Genomic DNA, 20,445 nt, shown 5'->3' on the forward strand with positions numbered 1-20,445 from the left:
CAAGTCTGAAGCTTCAGCGGTTTCGGCTGTGCGTTGATATATATATATTAGGGTGGAACGAAAAAAACAAAGTTTTTATTTTCAAATTGTAATAGTGCAGAAAAGTTGCGATTGGTGAAGACTTACAAAACAAAACAAAAATTTTTAAAATCGGATAATATCTTCCGATCCCGCAACGAGCCTAAAAATTTGAAAAAATGGAAAATTTCATGTGTTTTTAGCGATTTTTTAAAAACTTTGCTCCAACGTTTCTTTTTAATACTCTAAGACGGAAAAGTTACGATTGCTGAAGCCTTCAGAAATTTAAAAAAACATATTGAAATCAAATAATACCTTCTGATCCAGGAACAAGCATGAAAAGTAAAAAAAAGGAGAATTTCATCTTTTCTTATAGTGATTAAAAATTAAATTGTTCTTCTTGTTTTTTTCCCCGGTGTTACATGGAAAAGCCTTTTAAAAAACCCTATATTACACATAAACATTAATTTATCTCATGACTTTTAAGGTATCTTCTAAACATGCAAAACTACCATTCTTTACAACAATGAAACATTTTCAAATAATAGAAAGTCATAAAATATTTACCAAATTTACAATCCAGTATACAAGTCTTATTGTTTTAAGTGTTACTTGTTAAAGCTAATTTATAATCAGATTTTTTGGAAAATTCGGGCATAATTGACCTAGATTTCAATGTTACTCTTATGTAACCATCTCTTGATTTAAATCCACACACTTGGAGTGAAACCTCCGTCACTAGCTTCACACATCTTTCGCCAGCTTGCGTATGGCAGGGGAATAGTTTTATATCCCAGTCGGGTACAGTGCTTGTTGCAATAAGATTTTCAATGTCTTTGTTAGGAACTTTTCGAAGAAAAGGTGGAGAAGATAACTTTGTCGTGTTCCAATTAATAATCTCTGTGTAATCTTCTGCTTCGAAATTTAGAGATGGAATGACAAAGTTTCTAATGCTTTTGCCTTTAGAAACAGACTCCCTGGCTTTTAAGACGTTTTTAAACGCTAGTTCTCTTATGTGCCTCCTTTCATCAAACACCATTGCCATTAATAAGTTTTCGGGATGCGAAAAGAAAGAGTTTCTTTCAATGACAGGGTGAACAACTTGTATGAGATTGTCAGGTAAGTATCGACAGGTTTGAATTGTTCTGTAAACATGAATGGCACCGTCTGTGAAATTTTTGCGGTTCTTTATTTCAAACCAGACCAGCATGTAACATCTCAAAATAAAAGTCACTTTGTATTTTAAGTCCCCTGATGGGATCGATACACTTACGTACAGTCTAAGGACTCTATTGGCACAAGTGAGACATCTGGAATGTGAGAGTGGGCCGGGGGTCACGATTTGACAAATCATTTGGGCAATTGCCACCCTTTATTGCCTGAGATACATCTAAAAGATACCTTTGATCCTTGCTCAAGCACTTTCTGTTTACATCTGGAATTGTACAGCCAATTGCTTGAAAATCTATTACTGGCAGTTTTTCGCAACCTCTGAGTTGTTCTCCTATTGGTCCAGAAAACGAATTTGAGCCAGTTGTTCCACCATCCAAATACCGAAAACGATGGCGGAAAGGCAATTCAATGAAATGTAATAAACAAATAGCCCATTGCAATGGTCGTCCAATATAAATTTCAAATTGACGAATCGCGCCACTTTCCCACCCAGTATTAGTTTTAGTACCATCGCAACCTACGATGGCTAAATCATCCAGTGAAATTCTTTGTTCATTTAGATATGAAACAATGCTATTCACTATGTCTTTGGCTGATCCAGAGTTTGGAGACACGTGGCCAATATAAACGGAATCAGGTTCTTTGATAATAGAATAATGCTCTTCTTTCACTGTTCGCCGAAATTGCTTTGATTCAATCTTATCTATATATATAAAGTATCATCTTTTCTTCCGTCAAAATAAATACCACAAACGGAGTCTTGTTTAATGCCACTTTGCAGATCTTTTCTGATTTGGCTCTTTTCTCCCCTAATTTTTTGTAATTAATCGTTAAACTAAAATTAAAAAAAAAGAAGCTGAAAAAGGGCTTAAAGTTTACATTTTTTCAAACATGTAGGTTCGTTGCGTGATCGGAAGATATCGTTTTATTTCAAAAAGATATTTTTTTTTTGTTTTGAAGTCTTCACTAAACGTAACTTCTCCGTTCTGTAGCCTGAAAAAGTACATTGAACCAAAAATGTTAAAAATTCGGAAAAAAACGTGAAATTCTCAACTTTTTCGATTTTTTAGACTTGTTTCTGGATTAGAAGATATTATTCGATTTCAATTTTTTTTTTAAATTTCTGAAGGCTTTACCAATCGTAACTTTTCCGTCTTAGAGCCTTAAAAAGAAACATTAAAACAAAATTTTTGAAAAATCATTAAGAAAACACGAAATTTTCCATTTTTTCAAATATTCAGGCTCGTTGCGGGATCGGAAGATATTATCCGATTTTCAAAATTTTTGTTTTGTTTTGTAAGTCTTCACCAATCGCAACTTTTCCGCACTATTACGATTCGAAAATAAAAACTTTGTTTTTTTCGTTCCACCCTAATATATATATGTTATCTCAGGACATTGATTTTTATATATTAAGACTAATAGTAGCTCTTTTATTCATCTCTCTCATTCTACAGACAAGCAGCTTGTTGAATCAACATTCTGTTTGGGATTTTTTACTAATCATATATTTTTTATCTAAAATAGTCGAAAAGTTTCCTTTAGAGTATATAAATCAAAATACTTTAAACTGAGAATCATTTGTTGTAGTAATTTTATAGTAAATACAAATTTTTTAGTCAGGTTTTGGGCAGACAAGTGTTTAAAAGTAATAACTAGTAATGTCCATTTACTTTATTTATAATTGCTGTTATTAAATTTTGTCATATATTTTAAAGTGGTAGACAAGTTTACTGGTTTAAAAATCACAACTTTTACATTAATAGACAAGTTATTTATAAATATCGCCTCTTACACAGGTTCAGATCTGCATGCCCGCAGGTGGGGGGGGGGGGGGAGGCAACGACCCAAGAAATTGGAAAACTTTTTAAATAAACGAATACACTTAAACCTTCAACGTTGCAAACACATTTGGGACATTTCTGCAAAGTATCAAGATAATTAAAAGATTTTATTTTGGAAAATCAGCAAATGTGAAATAAATACATAGAATTACCTTAACATGAGCCACGAAAATGTCCGTTTCAAATAAAATTATTTAAAAAAAAAACTTTTAAATACATTATGAAAAGCAACAAGACTAATCAAAGTAAAAAACGTAATAGTTACATAAGAGTTACCTACATTTCCAAAAAAAAAAAAACTTGCTATTCGACCCAGAAAGATGGATAAAACAAAATTTTTTAATGTAAAAAGTTTCTTATGATCCATTGATTTTGTAATGAACTTATACGTAAAATGAGAGGGGGAAAAAAATCAGGAGTGAAGAATTTCAAACTCCCTCAAAAGCAAAATAAGTCAAAAAAAAAAAAAAAAAAAAAAACCGTGTATGATAATCAAAATAGCGAGTTAAAACATAAATAAATAATAATATTGAATTAAAAAAAAAATAGTGAAGAAAAGCTTCCATCTTTTTATTCAATTCTTATCGGGGGAGGGGGGATCAACACTTACTGATCCAGGCCTGCTTTTACTCATTGTTATTAGGTAAAAGGGCTGTTCTCGCTGTATTGAGTTAGTAAAATCAACATGTTTATAAATCACTTTTTCATAATTTCGAAAGATTGCAACTTTCAAAACTGAAATTTATTTACAGCTTTGAAATAAATTGAGATAAAAACCCATTAAATCCAAAAAACATTGCTCAGAGTACATTGTGCTAAGTCGCCTAAAATGGTAGATAGAAGCCACATTTAGGATCAACCCTTCGTTTGAGAGTCTGGCAACCCTGTTCAACTTCTCCAAGAGAAAGTTGAATGAAAGCTTGAAGTTGAACGAGCAGGTTGAGCAAATTTCGTTACATGTGACATGGCCTTAACTTTTCCTCACTTACACAAACAATTGTTCATCCGTTTCTAATATCTATTTAATTTTTTATTTCAGCATACTGCTTTAATATTTGAAACGGTTAACTTGCAACTTTTTATTTCTTCATTTTTTTAAATTTTGTACAACGCATTTATTCGAAATGCATTTTCCAAGCTGACAATATACATTATGTCAAAATTTTCTGCAAATATACTTTTGCTACCAGAAGTAACGTAACTTAGTGTTGATATTCAGTTGATATCTAAACAAGTTTATTGAAACAGGTTTTTAACTAATCTTATACTTTCGGTCTCGATTAAATTGTTTCATAAGCTACCATGTGTTATTTTGATCAAAAAACGTTCCTTGGTGGGCTTCCGTTATTCTGAGGTAGAAGCTTAGCTTTGAATGCCGGAGGTCGTGGGTTCGATTTCCAGACATTTCCTCACGACTACGTTACTGCAATGTTATTCAAACAAGCTGGTTCTGTGTGTAAATGAAAGTATATATGTATGAATTTGTTTTTTTCAGTCATCTTTAAGTTTTGTGCTATTTATGCATAAATTGCTGTTGAGTTAACTGCAGTCATAATTTCTGGGATTGCGAAAGATTACTTTTAAGCAGTGGATACACAACGTGTTTTGCCAAATGCTCTATGCTTGTTTGTTATGCTTAAAAAGGGCAAAATATCTTGAACTATATATTTTTTGAATTCCTTGGATTTTCTGTTAATCAGCTAGCAGGAACCTAGAAACTGTAACATAAATTGGATTAAGGAGCTATCCATAAACGATGCTACAAATCTTTGAACAAATTTGTCGTCCCCCTCCCTTGTCACACGTAACGCTGTTTTACATGAGCATATTGTTATAAACAACGCGTGATATCATACTTCTTGTTATCCCTAAAATGGTCATTCTATAGGAAGTTTTTCGAAAAGGGTTACATTGCCATCAATTAATGCTTTTTAAAATAATTTTACAAAAGCCTAAAATGATGAACTATTAAAGCCCCCCTCCCCCAACCCCAAATGACCACTAGCAGCAGAAAAAGCTAAAAAGAGAAAAGTAGCAAAATTCAAAAAAAAAAAAAAAAAAAAGGCTGCTTAGATATTATAAATACATTTCTTACGTACAACATACAGTATTCATGCTGTTGTATAATTCATACTACAACTAATGTTTCTCAAGTTGAATTCCTGTGTTTTTTTTTTTTTTTTTCAAGAGTGCCCACCGAGAGGGAGGGGGATCATGATCTCATAATAATGATAGCTTTTCAACAGCTATAGTTATAAATAAGTGTGCCATTGAAAATTGAGAGGGAGGGAGAGGTGGTTTTTGGGGTATTTTTCTTGAAGTTTTCACAATTGAAAGGGGTAAGGCACCGTTTATTTTGGGGGATGGCACTCAAGTATTCATATCTTTTTAAAAGCATTAATTTGCTCAGCTAAGTTAACATTAATAATTTGGTATTACTTAATTTGATGTTATGTCTTCGAAACATATTTCAGTCATGTTTCCCGTTTATTTAAATAAAATTGTTTATTTATTTTTTTAAATGTCATTTGAAGCTTATTCAAATACAATGTTAAAATTATTTTTTGTTTTGATGTAATTGTAAAATGAAAGCTCATTTATTTATTTGAATACTTTTTAAGACTTAATGTTTCAATACAATATACGAGTAGTTTAGAATGTGATTAGTTATAAAATTGTTTTCAAATGAAAAATAGAACTTTGTTCATTTATCACTTCGTTTTAACATAATTGTAAAATAAAAACGTGTTTACTTATTTGAATACTTTTTAAGACCTAAGTATTTACATGGAAAATACTATGAAAAAAGCTGTTTATTTTTTAAAGTATGATCATCGGTTCCTTTTTATGTTTTCAAATGATAAAGTAGAACTTTTAATACTAGTAAAATAATAGAAGACAAAAATAAATAAGGCAAATAATTCAATTAAACCAAAATACTAATCGAAACGCGCACTTCCCAATATCATCGTGGATCGACGAACGATGACGTCATTTGCTAGTTGGATGGCCTTTATATCTCGAAGGCCTCGATTTAAGTTAGAGCATTGAAACAAACTGCGCAGAACGCGGAAAATTCTACCCTTTCTGACGATACACAATATTAATGTGCAAGCAATTTTTACCCCTTTAATAGGCAATTTACGCGAAAATTGAGCTTAAAAAATTAATTACAAAAAAAAAAACTAATTCGAATTTTAAAAAATAAAACCCCAAGTGCACACCTCCGGGGTTCGAAGTAATTTTGCACAAAATTTCAAGGCTGTAGGTGCTATGGGGTCTCCTGGACATAAGCCCGCCACAGACTTCCTTCCAGAATTTCTTTGAAACCTTACTTTTATTTACTATAAAGAGATCATTTTCAATTTCTAATGTTTGATAACACTTTTTTAAGGTAGTTACAGTTTCTTGGCCGTGGAAATTTTAAAAAATCTTGACTGATTGCCACTTCAAAAGTTTCATTAAATTGTAAAAAATTCCCTTAATAACTAAATTATGCCATAAAAAACATTACATTTTTAAATAATACAGCGAATAAAGAAATTAGAGCTATTAAACTTCACACAAAACTCCATTAAAATGAACAATTTCTGATTATTTTTATTATTTATCACAAATCTCGCCAAGCGACTGTGTATCAAACCTAGCACTTTTTTCTTTCCCCATATTTTCAACATTTTCAAAACGGCCCTTAAAACAGACACAGTGCTCCACCGTTGAGAGGTACAGCTATCAAAAACTTATAATAGAAAAAAATTTACTTTTCTCGTGCAAAAAGTATCTTCAATTTCTCCGACTAAACCTTAGCAGAATGCACCAACTGAAACGTTGACAGAGAACTTTATTTTCAAATCGCAATAGAGACTGTTTTAGGTATTAGATTGATTACATCAGAAATAAGATTTCAGTAAGCTTTACAGATTTTGCTGCAATCATCTTTATCGCGATCGTGAGTCACTGTCACTTCAGTCTGTTACTTTATATTATATTAGATAGATCCAAACAGAGGGAAAAAACGAAAGCCTTCTGCAATGGGCTTCTCCTCTTCATTGTAAACTCGGTCAGATTGCGGAAGATTTACGAAAAGAACAGTGGCGAGATAGAGAGAGAGAGCTACACTCTACACTTTCTACCGCCCGGGGCGGTTCCCCAATTTGCCGCTCTTTTTGAGGGGGAAATAGTTCATACATCAAAGAGTCAAAAGTATTTTGATAAGATTTTAATAAAAACGAAAAGAAACTTATTTTTTCTTTCTTATTTTTCTTGCAGAAGAAAAAAAAAAGTAATTCAGAGCCCCACTGAAACATTCCAAAAGTTGAGTCAAAATTCGGAATTTAAGAATTTTTTAGTAACGTTTACAGAAAAGATGATTGGAGCTCCCTCCATATCATCTTTTCTGTATATATATATATATATATATATATATATATATATATATATATATATATATATATATATATATATATATATATATATATATATATATATATATATATATATAATATATATATATATATATATATATATATATATATATATATATATATGTAACGGATTCGGTGCGACTTCCGCTTTCTTGAAATGAAAACACAGTTCTTGATAAAAACACAGGAAATTTATTTACACTATGTACAGGAAAGATCTTCAACAACTGCGAAATTATTCATCAGCAATTAAGCAATTAGCACACAACACCGTAAACTCAACGTTCACACACGTATTTACTTCCAAATACGAAAACAACACAGCGAAATGCCTCGCTATAAACAGAGCTAATACACACTCAGCGCAAATTCTCAATCGAAACTAACTGTTTATCCATCGCTAACGGCTTAAATACACCGAAAAGAATTTTCTCAAATATTCCACACGCTTCTCGAAATGCGTTGACCGTTATCAAATTTTATCAATGAACAAAGAGGGAATAGGGGTCGTATATTTTAGCCATATGAAAAAGGGGTTGTATATTCATTACGGGAAACTATTTACAGGTTACGTTCCTACAATAATTACTATTTACAGAATTTGTAACATTGCCCCCTTCCTAAGGACTGCACGTCCCGGGCAGTACAATCCCCAGAAAGGGTGCCAAACTTCTATCACAAGTTTACAAATATACACATTAATTAACAACTAACAGATACAGAAAACACAATAATAACAAGAAATATTACTAAACATTAAAAGCAAAAATTATCTACAACTTTTATGTTATCAACCATGGTTGTTTACGTAATACTCATGAACTATGGCCATAGTATGGGGCTAACCGATCATAATGTACAACCCTAGGTTTTGCATTAGGTGATTTTTGGATCCTCACTACGACGTCATTTAGTCGGTTAACGACTTTGTAGGGTCCATCCCAATGCGACTGCAATTTGGGTGAAAGACCTTTCCGTCGGATGGGATTCCATAACCAAACCTTGTCGCCTTCGTTGAATTCATGTCCAGTAGACCTTGTGTCGTATCTGGTCTTCATCTTCTCCGCCGCGATGTTGATTCGCTCTCGTGCGAAGTTATGAACGTCTTCCAACCGGGCCTGGAGATCCTGGATGTATTCCTCAGGTGATGCAGGCGCATCCGGAGGACGACCGAAGACGAGATCACAAGGTAGCCGAAGCTCTCGTCCGAAGAGCATCTGAGATGGGGCATATCCGGTAGTCTCGTGGACAGCACTGCGGTAGGCCAGCAGGAACAAAGGTAGCTTCTTGTCCCAATCCTGTTGATTTCTGGATACCATAAGCGAGAGATTATTCAGGATTGTGCGGTTAAATCTCTCCACCATGCCGTCCGATTGTGGGTGTAGTGGTGTTGTCCTAGTTTTCTCAATTCCAAAAATTTGACATAGGCCCTTAAACACAGCAGAGATGAAATTCCTCCCTTGATCGGAATGAATCTGCAAAGGTGTTCCATATCTCGAGATCCAATGTTGGACTAGAGTCTCTGCTACGGTGGTAGCCTCTTGATCTGGAATGGGATATGCTTCCGGCCATTTGGTGAAGTAGTCGATGGAAACAAGAATGTATTTGTTCCCATCAGCAGTTTTTGGTAGAGGACCCAGGATGTCGATCCCAATTCGTTCGAAAGGAGCTGCAACGTTGTACAGATGTAGCTTCCCTCTGCTTCTCTTCTTCGGTCCTTTACGAGCAGCACAGGCGTCACAAGAATGGCACCACTTCTCCACGTCATCCTTCGCCTTACTCCAGAAGAAGCGCTCCCGAACTTTGTTGAGGGTTTTCACGACACCAAAATGTCCTCCAGTCGCACTACTATGTATTTCTTTCAAAACATCTGAAATCCTTGATCGGGGAAGTAGTAACTGCCACCTAGATGTTTTACCGTCGTCAGATTCCCATTTCCGGTGTAGCACGCCGTTCCGTAAATGGAGTGAGTTCCATAAAGCCCAGTATCTTTTTGTTGCAGGACTGAAGATGGAAACGTCCTGCCAGCTAGGGCGTCGACTGTCACTTTCCATGAACTCTAAAATTGGTTTTATGTCGGGGTCTTCAAGTTGATCTTTTCGAACTTGGTCATCACTCCATGGATCAGGTTCTGATGATGTTGGAGTCACTGTCACCTGATAGGCGGTAGGGCTAGTCGTTCCATACTGTTTCTCGATTCGGGAACAATAGTGGCAGTTCTCAGGACAGGGTCTCCTTGATAAAGCGTCAGCATTACCGTGAGATAACCCTTTTCGATGCTTGATCTCCATGTCATATTCCTGGAGCCGCTGTATCCATCTGGCTATCTGGCCTTCCGGATTTTTGAAGTTCAAAAGCCAAGTTAATGAGGCATGATCTGTCCGAAGCAGAAATTTTCGGCCGTAGAGGTAATGATGGAAGTGTTCTACAGCTTTCACTATGGCCAGTAACTCCTTTCTGGTGACGCAGTAATTTCGCTCCGACTTTGATAAGCATTTGCTCCAGTAAGCGATGACATGTTCATTTCCGTCAATTTCTTGGGATAAAACAGCTCCGATGCCCTCGTTGCTCGCATCAGTGTCCAGGATGAAGGATTTTTCAGGCTGAGGATAGGCGAGGATAGGCGTTGATGTTAAAGCCTCCTTCAGTCGTAGAAATGCATCTTCGCATTCTTTGGACCATTCGAACTTTTGCTTGCTCTCCGTCAGCTTATGCAAAGGTCGTGCAATGTTGGAAAAACCCTTTACAAACTTCCTGTAGTAGGTGCAGAGCCCCAGGAAACTTCGCAGCTGATGGATGTTTTCGGGACGACTCCAACTCTTGACAGCAGACACCTTTTCTGGATCGGTTTGTACACCTTCAGAAGAGATGATGTGACCAAGGTAGTTCACTTCCCGGCGGAACAAATTACATTTGGACGGGCTTAACTTCAGATTGGCTTCCTTAAGCTTTTGCAGCACCTTCCTAAGATTTGCCAGATGTTCTTCGAAACTGCGTCCCACGATGATAATATCGTCTAAGTAGACCAGACAGGATTCGTAGGAAAGTCCTCTTAACACTGTCTCCATAAGACGCTCGAACGTAGCTGGTGCATTGCAGAGGCCGAAGGGCATCACTTTAAACTGCCATAAGCCTTGTCCAGTTGTAAACGCTGTCTTTTCTCGGTCATCAGGGTGTATCTCAACCTGCCAGTAGCCGCTCTTCAAGTCCAGGGTCGAAAACCACTTGTGTCCGGAAAGAGTGTCCAAGGTGTCGTCTATCCGTGGAAGAGGGTAACTGTCTTTCTTGGTGATTTCATTCAGCCGTCGGTAATCGACACAAAATCTGGTGGAGCCATCTTTCTTTCGGACCAAGACGATGGGAGAGGCCCAAGGACTGGATGACGGTTCGATTACATCATTCTCCTTCATCTCTTTCAGGAGGGTCTCAACCTCTTCCTTCTTGGCGAACGGTAGTCGTCTTGGATGCTGTTTAATAGGGGGTGTTCTCCAGTGTAGATCCTATGCTGCGTTAAATTCGTACGGCCAACATCCTCCGATGTAGATGAAAACAGATGCTTGAAGTCATCCACCAATTGTTCCGCAGCAGTTCTTTGGTCTTTCGTTAATGGTGCACTCCCAATTAACTTCGATGTCAAGGACTCAGAAGACACAGTCTCGGGGGAATTGATTCTTCTAATGATGCAGTTTACTGGAGTACAAGTTGCTAACACTTCACCTTTCCGGATATTCCTTGGCCTTTCACTCACGTTGGCGACTCTCACAGGAATTACATCCTTAGAAAGGTCTACAAGCGTAGATGCCACCAGCACTCCTTTTAGGTTATTGCTTAGGTTAGGGTATTCAATGAGTCCAAATCGAAAACTATTGCTTTCTTCAAGGCAGCCAGGTATTAATGATTCTGACCTTGAGGGAATCGATAAATCTGTTTGAGCTATTATTTGATGAGCGGATTTTACATCACTTTCTGCAGGGAAAACGGCAATGTCTTCTCTCATCGAGTGCAGCTCATTAGTCTTGAAGTCGAGAGTGAAGTCATATTTCTTCAAAAAGTCCAATCCGAGAATGAAGGGGTCCGTGATATTAGCGACGAATGCCGTATGATGGTAGGTGGCATTCCCAAACACTATTTCCAAGTCCACTTTACCGTCAATCTCAATTTTGTCACCTGTCACAGTCTGGAGACTTACGCGTGGCGATGTCCACAGCAGTTTCAATCCAAATTCACGAGCCACATCTGTCCTAATGATTGTCACATTGGCTCCAGTGTCAACAATCAGTCTGCAGGGTTTCCCATTTACATGTGCGTAAATGAAAAGTCCATCACTGCCACTACTAGAAGAGGAAATCTGCAGAGCTTTAGTGGTGGTGATTTCCTTCCCTCGCGTAGCTTGGCGAGCCGGACAACTCCTTCGCAGGTGTCCTTCACTACCGCATTTCCAGCACTTCTGCTCTTGTTTCTTTTGGGCTGTTATGCTGCTCAAATGTCTTGTCAAGTCACCGAGTTGTCTCTCAAGTTCAGCGAGGTGGGACGACCTGGAATCAGACTCATCAGCTTCCTGAGTCCGGATTAGATGGCGATCCACACGGGTTGCTTCTTGGGCGGCCTCGTATCTCATCGCATACACAACGCAGAATTCAGGTCTTTGACATCCGCCATCCGTAGAGCTTTCTGGATTTCCGGATCTCGAACCCCGTCGATGTAGTAGTTGAGTGCCAGGTTGTCTCGAACATCCGCAGGACAGTCGCAAAAAGCAAGATTGAGACAGTCTCTCGACGTCCGCCGCTAGCTCTTGCAGGGTTTCCCCGGTTTTCTGGAAACGGGACTTCAACTGGAGTCGGCTGAAGTCTTTCTGGCACTTCTCACCGAAGCGAAGCTCCAACGCAGATGTGAGGGCGGCGAAATCCAGGCGCTGGCTGTCCGGAAGGGTCTGAAAAATGTCCGCTGCGTCACCTCTCAGGGATGCTGCAAGATGGCAGGCCTTGGTAGCAGAGTCCCATCCATTCGCTTCCGCCACTATCATGAATTGGGTCTTGTACACCTGCCACGAACTTTTCCCATCAAATGTGGCCAGTTTAATGGACGGTCGAGCAACAGATGTGGGAGCGCAAAACTGTACAGAGCTGTTTTTCGCGGTCGCCAATCTCCTTTCCAGGTCTTTAAAGATGTCTTCTTTAAGTTGATGAAATTTTCTATCTTCTTCTTCCAGTTTATTTTCTACAGCATTGCATCGGCCTTCAACGGAACTTAATTTTTCTTCAAATTTCTCTTCGATTTTATTTTCCACTGCGATGAATCGGCCTTCAACTGCCTCAAACTTTCCTTCAATAGCATCAACTCGATGCTCTATCTCATTAAATTTATTTTCCATCACAGTCTTTACCGAAGTAAGATCGTTTTTAATTTCCTCTTGGTTAGAAACTAGGTCATTTTTCAGCACCGTTAAATCACTTTTCAATTGGTTTTGATTAGCCGCTATATCATTCTTTAATTGTTCTTGATTAGCTGCCATATCATTTTTTAATTGTTCTTGATTAGCTGTAAAACTTGCAGTCAAGTCACTTTTTAATTGCTCTTGATTAGCTGTAAAACTTGCAGTCAAGTCACTTTTTAATTGTTCTTGATTAGTAGCCATATCACTCTTCACAGAGGTGATTGCGTCAAGAAGTTGTTTTAATTGTTCATCCATTGCGCGAGTAATCACCATAAAAAATAAAGTCCTAATTCAAAAAAAGTCTTTATGAAAAAATGTCCAAAGTCACACTTACTCCAAGAAAGTCCAGAAGAAGCCCCACGTTGGGCGCCAAATTGTAACGGATTCGGTGCGACTTCCGCTTTCTTGAAATGAAAACACAGTTCTTGATAAAAACACAGGAAATTTATTTACACTATGTACAGGAAAGATCTTCAACAACTGCGAAATTATTCATCAGCAATTAAGCAATTAGCACACAACACCGTAAACTCAACGTTTACACACGTATTTACTTCCAAATACGAAAACAACACAGCGAAATGCCTCGCTATAAACAGAGCTAATACACACTCAGCGCAAATTCTCAATCGAAACTAACTGTTTATCCATCGCTAACGGCTTAAATACACCGAAAAGAATTTTCTCAAATATTCCACACGCTTCTCGAAATGCGTTGACCGTTATCAAATTTTATCAATGAACAAAGAGGGAATAGGGGTCGTATATTTTAGCCATATGAAAAAGGGGTTGTATATTCATTACGGGAAACTATTTACAGGTTACGTTCCTACAATAATTACTATTTACAGAATTTGTAACAATATATATATATATATATATATATATATATATATATATATATATATATATATATATATATATATATATATATATATATATATATATATATATATATATATATATATAATATATATATATATATATATATATATATATATATATATATATATATATATATATATATATATAATATATATATATATATATATATATATATATATATATATATATTTCGAGATTAAAATTAGTTTTATGCATTCTTTGGTGAAGTTAGGGGGGTCGGGACTTCTCAAGGAAATGTTACAAAACTGAAGTGTTAAAAAAGCACTTTTAGAATATTTTTGGATACGTGAAGATATATTGGGAAAGGTTCGGGGGCGCAGTCCCGAAAGCTTTTCAACAGAATTGAAAAACACGTAAATATAGGCGGTATCTAGTATGGGGTAAGGGTCTCCCCTAACTCCAACAAAAACTGGATTTTTTTCCAGAAATATTTTCGAACTTGAAATCAATTTTAGTCTATCGATCTTTGATGACGTTAAAGAGAATAGGGAACGTTCAGGAGCTCTCTGGAAATTTTTCGATGCCGAAGTTTCAAAAACGCAATTGTAGGCTATCTTTGGCGGCATATGTTTCCAAAAATGTTGGGAAGTCGGCCCGAAATCTTTTTCGAAACTGTTGCTCATTTTAAGCTCTTCATTACTGAGAAAAAAAAAAAAAAAAGGATTTGCGGTCTTTTCCGTCAGAAATTCTTAAAAATGAAATTTGAAGGCAACTGTTTACGATGTTAGGTGGTTTCGGGCACATCTGGGGTCCCTACCTTAGAATTTTTCTGAAGTTTAAGTTTCAAAAATCCAACTTTAAGCTATTTTTGGAGACATTGGATGAGATGGGGATTTGAAAGTTCGAGGTTGATCAGGGTGGCGACAGTAACGGCGAAAAAAAGTTCCCTGACTTTTCCCTGATTTCCCTGATTAAGTTCACTGAATTTCCCTGATTTACGTTACCATGGATATTGGTTTTCTTCTTTTACCCTACCTGAAAACCATTGCATATTAAATAAAATACAGTGTTTAAAACATTTTAAGCTGTTAATTAAAAAAATATATTTTGAAAATAAGATTCTTTTTTTAGTAAAAATAGTATATTAAATTATCTACCAAGAAATATTATAGGAAAACTAAAACAAATTCTTTACTTCCAGTATCCTGTTAACATAAGAATTCTAAGAAATTATTAAAACCACTCGTAAAGAAATATCTAATCATCATAAAATTAAAAAAGTACATTTGGAAATAATTTTGAACTGAATTTTCAAGCAGCATAATTGTTGCTGTGAGAATAACAAGTAATTGTGAAAGTATAGAAGTAATGCTGTTTTACTTATATAAATAATGGACATATTTATGTAAAACAAATTGGAACCTTTAAACAACCAGTCATATTGAGCTATTCTCTAATCAAGAACTTAGGTTTTAACGAAGGAATACAGCATTTTAACTATTAAAAAATAGTAAAAATATTTAATTATGTACACAACTCAATTTCAAATGATTTCATTATTAGTCGAAATCTTTTTTAACAAACATTGGAATGTAAAAAAATAATAATTAATTTCAAAATTTATAGTATATAACTTGGCTTTAAAATAAAAGAATTTTAAAGTCTGAAAAAAAAAAAATTATATTAAAATTTAAAAAAACCTTCGCGACAGCAAATAATAAGATGGCAAAAAACAAAGTTGATTTTCACTTAACATTCAATTTTAGCAATTAAATCGAAAACGCCAAGTAAAATACCTTTTAAACTCTTAGCAGTATCAATTATTGGAAAAAAAAAAAAAAAAAATCTTGAAATCGTGATTACAGTACGCTAGCTACTTCAAGGCAATGAGTAAAGGCAATGGAGCAAAGTCTTTAATGGCAACTTCCTCTTTGCCTGTTGGGCTGTTTATTTTACGTAGCATGGAACGCCTGGCAGAAAAATTCAAACTACGTAAAATAAACAACTTTACAGACACAGAAGCTTAAGAAATTCATCCTGTGGTTAATAACTTAAGATTCAATACTTTGACCTTAAGGGGAAAAAATGCACAAACATGTGTCAGTGCATAATCGCACCTCACTAATATTACTTTTTTTTAAAACAAATAATTGGCGGAAAATGAATAGGAAAAAAGGGTGTTTAATTTTGCAAAGCAAAAAAAAAAAAAATCTTCATTTGATCAATTTTCCCTGAATTTTTATTTTTTTTTTCGAAATTCCCTGATATTTCCCTGATCAATAAAGTTCCCTGACTTTTCCCTGATCTGTCGCCACCCTGTTGATGTTGTAAATAAACACTTTAGATTCTCTTTAATCATTATACAGGAAGGGTCAAGGCTTGACCGCTCTCAGGAATTTGTTGGTTGTAACAATTCAATAATCAATATTAGGCTAAAGTATGAGATGTGAAGGGATGGGGTGGGCGTTATCCCTTCGAAATGTTTAGAGACCAAATTTGGATGATTTTCTTTTTTAAAATAGAGATCGAAATGTGAAAGGCTTCGCCTAGAGATCATTTTACTAATTAAATACATTTCCTTAAAATGAATGACTAAATGTGAAACTCATTGTATAACGGAATTAGTTAATGTAGTGCAATTATTATTCGAGCAGTGAATAATTTTTTTTATAAAATGAACATAAAATTCAATCCGTTTTTGTAAAAGTTTTGTAGTCAAAGCAAAGCAGTTGTTGAAACTAGAGCCGCTATAGATAGGGGCCTTAGTTGAAACAGGTAATGCTATCCTGAAAATGAGCAAGAAATCGCCCACCATTTGAGACCACTCTCCCATTACTCTTGTTGACACTTTCCTTTAAAGAAAGTGTTTTTTATTACGGTGGTTTCCTTGGAACTTACTTAAAATCAAGTGGTAGCTTCATCTTTTAACGAAATGTCATGAAATTTATTGTTTCCTCCGTAATAGTTAACATTAACGGCAAAAAGAAAAAACATGGTCCCTTTGACACTTGACACTACCACCTCCTCTACAGTCTGTAGATGGCTGTTTGCGATCGGCCGCCAGATAGCCACTTTTGAAAGCAGTGTTAAAAAGTTGAGTGATGTGAAAACTAGATATCAGTGGTTTCTGGCAATGCTTTGAAAGTTAGTTTTGTAAAAGATTCAAAATCGCATAACTTATTGAATCGTATGTTGGTTAAAACCAGTGGTGGCGCTAGGAAATCCCCGACAGGGTGGCAAACTTGCCCGACAGGGGGGCATAGCCAAATTTTACTTTGCAAGATCCCCCCCCCCCAGAGCCTGATCATCCTGACATTGGACATGGGGCACATTTTTATTTCAGGAAATTCATTTTGTGCCTCCCCCCCAATTCCAGCTTTTTTTTATATGTTGAAGCAATAAAATATTTCGATACTTGTGTTTTTACACAACCGTACTAAATTTGGTGGTACCTCATATCACAACAGGGGTCTGGCCAGAGGATATTTGGGTCCGTTAACGGACCCTTCACAAAAATCCGATCAACCAAAACGGACCTTTCACAAAATCCCGATCAAACAAAACGGACCTTTCACAAAATACTGATAAACAAGATCGGATCTTTCACGAAATGTTTATTGAAAGAGCAAATCTGAAAGCAAAATGAAGCATATTTCCATGTATAAAACCGATAATTTTTGGAACCTTTTTTGAAGTCAAATTAGAGGGATCAGCTTATACAAAATCTGCTAGTTCTGCAAAAAAAAAAAAAAAAAATCTGCACTCTTGCAATGCTCCTGCAAGCGATAAATAATTGCTACTGCCAAATAAATATTATGCCTGTTAGTTTCTTGGAAAGAAATTAAGCTGACTGAAAATAAGTTTGTTTTTATATAATTTTGTTTGTTTTATCATGTTATTATTTTAAATACTGTTCAGAAATATTTCCAGTACAATTTAACATAATGCGGAATGGTAGATAAATATTGATACTTGAGAGAGCGATGTGCCCCCCCCCCCCTTCCCCCGCCAATAACTAGAAAAACACTCCAGAATGATATTCTTGATGTAAAAGAGGAAAACACTCAACTTTAAGTTTAAATGATGCAGTTTGTGAAATCTCTAAATTCTAAAATTTTGGTTTAACAATTTCTTTTATTTATTTATTTATTTAATTTTTTTTTTTTTGCAAAATTATTTGATTTTTCACAAAATTAATTCATTTTTCACAAAATTATTTCATTTTTCATAAAAAACGGACCCTGTGAAAACTTCTGGACAGACCCCTGCACAATGTAATATATACATTTAAAAAGTAGAAGAGATATAGTAGTATACGATAAATATATAAATGTGGTTAATCTTTGCAGTAAACCGTAAATACCAAAATGATCTATCATATAACTTTTAATAGTAAATACAGGCTAAATTTGGAGTGGTTTTCTGATTTGCAAAGAGATCACACTTTTAAGGCGAATTTTTAACAACAAATAGATTTTTTCCTTGTTTTGGCATTTGCAAAACTATCAATGATGTCATTGTACTCTAGATTCTGAGTGAAATCATTATTTATTTTTAATTAACATGATAAATTAAGGGGATTTTGGCCCCCCCCTGAAATCTAAGAGGAAGGGCCTGTGCCCCACATGCCCCTGCGGTAATCAGGCTCTGCCCCCCTCCAATTAAAGTGATAAAGAAACTAATCATTCTTTGCGTCTAAAAGTACGAATTCCCTATAAAAATTAAAAGCAAAAAATAAAAAAAATTAAAATAGATAAAATGAAATATGTATGGAAAAAAATCAAATTTAAAATGAAAAACATGAAACTAGGCTTTTGTGAGCAGGGTCATCGCGAGATCAATAAACTAGAACTGTCTGAGAATCAGATATTGACGAAAAGTCTGACTATGATAATTTTAAGAAATTGAAGTCCAATAAACGAACTTTTAGTCGATCTGTAATGGTATTTTATAGGGAGTGAGAGCCGAGGTGCATCCTGAAAAAGTTTTAAAATTAAAGTATCGAAAACGCAATTGTAGGTCATGTTTGGTAACGTTAGGGTGATGGGGTTAGTGACCGATTAAGATACTGAGGGTTCCCCCCCCCCTCCTTCCGTAATCAAACCTTATAAACACACAAATTTACGGAGGGAAACTCCAGGGCTCAAGGTTATAGCAGTGCTCATCCACTAGCTCAAAATATTTATTGGGGAGCAGAGAAACCCACATCTTAAGTAAACAAAAGAAGAGCAACTAATATTAAGTTAAAAATTCAAAAGAAACTTGAGTCCGATGCCTAGCTTTATATTAAGATGAACCTCGCGAGTCAGAACACGTATAAAATTAAATTTATTTATATTTTCTTTCATTATATTATTTTTCCGGGATAACTTGGGAAAGCATGGAAAAGGGAAAACGATTACAACTATCAAGTTTTGCTAGCGCAAAAGCAGAATCAAGAGAAAAAATTGAAAATATTTTGAAGAGCCTAGTTTGCTAAAACCCATTACAAGTATTTTATTTGATAACATATAGAAACTGGAAACGGGTAAAAATTTTGCGCTAAAAAAATTAGAAAAGGTGCAAATTTTTACGATTTTTTAATTAATTTGTATGGTAATAAAAGGTCTACATCGATTAGGCCTAGCTGGTGGTGGGTGGAGCCGGCGGGCAACCGGGCTAATCAGATAAATAATCATGATAGTTTCATAGGGGCCGCAAACATATTTCATTCCTAGATTTTTACAAATATCATCCTACAAATCACAGCTATTTGGAGGAAAATGTGTGGGCCGCCGAAGCATGTTTGAAATAGAAAATAAAAGTTAAAATGTAGTGAGATTTAAATTATTGAAATGAATAGTCACACCAGCAGTTCTAAGCAAGACTGCGGAGTCGGAAGAAAAATGACCGACTCCGACCTCCGACTTGGGGAATTTTAGAGCCTTCGACTCTGATTCCACAAGAACTGGCAGGGTTGCTGATTTTAAGTGAAAATGATCGACTCCGACTGTTGAATTTTTAAACCTTCGACTCCTGACTCCGACTTCTTTACCTCAAAATCAGTCCGACTTCAACTCCTCACCGTTGGTTCTAAGTTTTTGAATGTACTAAACGAAAGTAATGTGTATGTGTGTGTGTTTTGTGTAATCCAAAAAAAAAACGAAACTTTATAATATGATTGGCACTATGCTAAACTCGGTAACAAAAGGAAGGTGAAAAATCGCGAATCTCGTTTTTCAAATTCAATGGTTTGCCGTAGTACTCAAAAAGGGCTATTACTACTGTACACTCCCGATTATCAGCGGAATTGAGTGGCTCAGGTACCGCGGATAACGAAAGTCGCTTATAATCCGAAAAAGGTTTAAAACCAGAGGTAAAGAAGACAGAAATTATCTTTTGCTTGAGAGTGATTTTATTGTAAATAAAACGTGAAACGTTTAAAAGAGATGCGGCATTAAAAAATACTTGTATTTCAAGTTCTACAGAACTAAAATAAACTAAAATTTAAATCATGAGTAGGAACTTTCCGTCAACCTAAAACATTCAACAGCCCAGAAGTGAAAACAGTGACCACAACAAAAAAGACCCCATCAGAGAATTCCCAGAAGACCTGTAGGCGTTTTCCTAACCTTTCTCAATCGGAACAGATGATAAAGTCTTACGCTCTTTTAAACTAGGGGTCTTCAGTAAACACATGTGTTTTACCGAAATCAGCTGAAAGCTT

The 20,445-nt window shown here is 35.6% G+C and overlaps 1 protein-coding gene across 1 annotated transcript in view; it reads right to left on the reverse strand.

Annotated features, from left to right (window-relative positions):
* The window catches only part of LOC129229723 (26S proteasome non-ATPase regulatory subunit 10-like), a 41,400-nt gene extending 34,425 nt beyond the window's left edge, over window positions 1-6,975 (reverse strand). The window contains exon 1 of the mRNA XM_054864086.1: window positions 6,797-6,975. The gene's annotated coding sequence lies outside the window, so the exon portion shown is untranslated. The remainder of the gene's footprint in view (window positions 1-6,796) is intronic.
* Between the last annotated feature and the right edge of the window lie 13,470 nt (window positions 6,976-20,445).

The sequence above is a fragment of the Uloborus diversus genome, chromosome 9 (genome assembly GCF_026930045.1).
Source record: "Uloborus diversus isolate 005 chromosome 9, Udiv.v.3.1, whole genome shotgun sequence".
In the NCBI taxonomy this organism is placed as follows: domain Eukaryota; kingdom Metazoa; phylum Arthropoda; class Arachnida; order Araneae; family Uloboridae; genus Uloborus; species Uloborus diversus.